Raw genomic sequence first — 4,114 nt, 5'->3', positions numbered from 1 at the left:
GTTTGACTTAAAACACAACCAAATCTTGTAGATTGAGTCTTGCCTCATTAAGGTAACTGCCACTAATCCCACCTCATGAAGATCATAGAGGTAGAATTTACAACACATAGGAAAATCACAACAGATGACAAAATGGCAGACAATCACACAATATTGGGAATCATGGCTTAGCCAAGTTGACAAACTTTTTGTGGGGACACAACTTGACCCATAACATACAGTTAGGCTCTTCTGTCACAGTCTGCATTCTATCCCATTACCCATTTTTTTTTAAATTTGTGTACATTAAGATTCACTCTTTGTGCTATAAAGTTCTATGGGTTGTTACAAATATATAGGTGTCCATCAGTATAGTATAATACCAAATAATTTTGCTGCCCTGAAAATCCCTGTGCTTCATCTATTCAAACTTCTGCTTCTGAACCTCTTGCAAATATTGATCTGTTTAATGCCTGTATAGTTTTGCCTTTTCCAGAATGTCATATAAATGGAATCACACATGATATAGCCTTTTCAGACTAGCTTCTTCACTTAGCAATATGCACTTAAGATTCATCTATGTCTTTGCATGACTTGATAGTTCATTGCCTTTGTCCAAAAATAGTATTCCTTTGTATGGATGTGCAACAGTTTGTTTATCCATTAATTAATTGATGGTTATCTTGGTTGCTTCAAATGTTTGACAGTTATGAATAAAGCTTCTATAAGCATTCACATGTAAGTTTTTATGTGGACATAAATTTTCAGATCAGTTGGGTAAATACCTAGGAGCATTGATGAATTGTGCGGTGAGACTATGCTTAGGTTTGTAATAAATTGTCAAGCTGTCTTCCAAAGTAGCTGTGCCTTTTACTTTCCCACCAGCGATGAATATTTCTCTTGCTCTACATCCTTGTCAGCAATTGGTGGTGGTGTTTTTTGGTGGATTTTAGCCATTCTATTAGGCGTAATATATCATTGTTGTTTTAATTTACATTACCTAATGACAAATGATGTTGAGCATCTTTTCATATGTCTTCTTCCATGAAGTATCTGTTCAGATCTTTCCCCATTTTTTACTTGGGTTGTTTGTCTTCCTAATGTTGAGCTTTAAAAATAATTTGCATATTTTAGATACAAGTACTTTATCACATATGTGTTTTGAAAAACTGAAAGTTTTATATATCATACTAATAAGTATTCTTATAATAAAAAAAAACTAAAAATAATAGCCCTGGCATATTATTATCTTTATTTTATAATGAGAAAAATGAGTCTCAAAGGTAGCAACTTGCCTAAGGTCACACAGCTTGTAAGTGACAGAAATAGAATTTGAAACTTAGTCTATGCCAATTCATAGCCTATGCTCTTTTCTAAATGTAGAGATAACTAGAGTGTTACAATAGAAGTCTATAAATATGACTCCTCTGACAGTTCAAAGATAAACAATGATTTTGAATCACAGAAGTAGATATAGTTGGGTTGGAAGTAGAGCTATGAGCAACTAGAAATGAAGTTAAGGGCTATGCACTTACTTAGTTCTGCCTCATCCCACCCAGCTCTATTCCTTAGTCTAATTGTTTCTGCAGTGGAAAAACAAGTAAGTCTAATCGAGTAGGAAAGAGAATTCAGAGATTTTTTTAACTTTGAGGCTGAGAGAAAATGGAAAATGAGTGGGTATCCTGTATTAGCTATAATGGGTTCAAGAACTTCTACATCTGATGTTGTGTTGTGGAGGGAAACTGTGTCATTTCCTTTTTTGGATACTCCTAATTTATAAAATTAGTGCTAAATACGTGCTGGGATATCATTGCTGATGTTAGATGAATCTTGGATAGAAGCAGAGAATACCAGAAAGATGTTTACCTGTGTTTTATTGACTATGCAAAGGCCTTTGACTGTGTGGATCATAACAAATTATGGATAACATTGTGAAGAATGAGAATTCCCAAACACTTAATTTTGCTCATGCAGAACCTGTACATAGACCAAAAGGCAGTCATTTGAACAGAACAGGGGGATACCAAGTGGTTTAAAATCAGAAAAGATGTTCATCAGGGTTGTATCCTTCCACTATACTTATTCAGTCTGTATGCTGAACAAATAATGTGAGAAACCACACTGTATGAAAAAGAACATGGCATCAGAATTGGAGGAAGTTTCATTAACAACCTGCAATATGCAGATAACACAACCTTTCTTGCTGAAAGTGAAGAAGACTAGAAGCACTTACTGATGGAGATCAAAGACTACAGCTTTCAAGTATGGATTACGCCTCAATATAAAGAAAACAAAAATCCTCACAACTAGTTCAATAAGCAATATCATGATAAATGAAGAAAATATTGAAGCTGTCAAGGATTTCATTTTACTTGGATCCACAATCAACGATCATGGAAGCAGCAGCCAAGAAATCAAATGATGTACTGCATTGGGCAAGTCATGTGCAAAAGACCTCTTTAAAGTGCTAAAAAGCAAAGATGTCACTCTGAGGACTAAGGTACACCTGACCATGATATTTTCATTCACCTTATATGTATGCAAAAGCTGGACAATGAGTAAGGAAGACCGAAGAATTGGTGCCTTTGAGTTATGGTTTGGTGAAAAATATACCATGGACTGCCAGAAGAATAACAGGTCTGTATTGGAAGAAGTACAGCCAGAATGTTCATTAAAGTGAGAATGGTGAGACTTCATTTCATGTACTTTGGACATGTTATCAGGAGGGACCAGCCCCTGGAGAAGGACATCATGCTTGTTGAAGTAGAGGGTCAGCGAAACAGAGGAAGACCCTCAACAAGATGGATTGATACAGTGGCTGCAACAATGGTCTCAAACATAATAGGAGAGGTGGAGCCAAGATGGCGGACTAGGCAGACGCTACCTCGGATCCCTCTTACAACAAAGACACGGAAAAACAAGTGAATCGATCACATACATAACAATCTACGAACCCTGAACAACAAACACAGATTTAGAGATGGAGAATGAACTAATACGGGGAAGCAGCGATTGTTTTCAGAGCCTGGAGCCAGCGTACCAGTCAGGTACGGCACAAGCACAGAGAGCTGCTCCACCCCCCTGAACTAACCCCAGGAGGGGGACCAGCCGGTTCTGCGGGTGGCGTGGGACGCAGCCGGTAGAAGAAGTCCCCGGGAGGCAGTGACTGGTCTTGGAACGGGGAGAGCAGCGTCCCAATCAGGGAACCATCCCGCCGGGATTTGGACTGGACGCAGGTACGGCATAAACACGGAGAGTTGCTCCACCCCCCTGAACTAACCCCGGGAGGGGGCCCAGTTGGGTCTCAAGGGCGGCGTGGGACGCAGCCGGTAGGAGAAGTCCCCGGGAGGCAGCGACTGGTATTGGAGCAGGGAGAACAGCGTCCCAGCCGGGACACTCGGTCACAGCACAAGCATGGGGAGCTGCTCCACCCACCTGAACTAACCCCGGGAAGTGGCCCAACTGGTTCTCGGAGGTGGCACGGCAACGCGGCTGGAGGGATGAGAAGTCCCCGGGAGGCAGCGACTGATTTTGGAGTCGAGAGTGCACCATCCCAGTAGGGGAGCCTTGACGCAGGGCGTGGGGCTGGAAGCGGAGTATCTGACCTTGACTCCAGCGGGCCAGACCCCCCGGGGGCAATCTCCACACAGCCAGCACACATAGGCGACGCGCCCCGTGGGAATCTCAGATATAATAGTCATTCCAAGCAAGACAAGCAACTCTGGCTATATTCTGAGGTGCTACTCTCCTATCTCTCTGTTCCCTCCCCCACCCTCCCCAGGCGGCTTCATTAACATCCGAATAGCCTGAGCCAGAGGGAGAACTCTGATAGGGATCTCACTGCATTTTTTTTAGCGGATTTTCTGGAAAAACTAGTTTCCCAGTGATGGCTCGGAGACAACAATCCATATCAAACCACTTAAAGAAGCAGACCATGACAGCTTCTCCAACCCCCCAAACAAAAGAATCAAAATCTTTCCCAAATGAAGATACAATCCTGGAATTAGCAGATACAGAATATAAAAAACTAATTTACAGAATGCTTCAAGACATCACAAATGAAATTAGGATAACTGCAGAAAAAGCCAAGGAACACACTGATAAAACTGTTGAAGAACTCAAAAAGATTATTCAA

The sequence above is a fragment of the Elephas maximus genome, chromosome 2 (genome assembly GCF_024166365.1).
Source record: "Elephas maximus indicus isolate mEleMax1 chromosome 2, mEleMax1 primary haplotype, whole genome shotgun sequence".
Classification (NCBI taxonomy): domain Eukaryota; kingdom Metazoa; phylum Chordata; class Mammalia; order Proboscidea; family Elephantidae; genus Elephas; species Elephas maximus.
Note: the sequence above shows the minus strand (reverse complement) of the source record.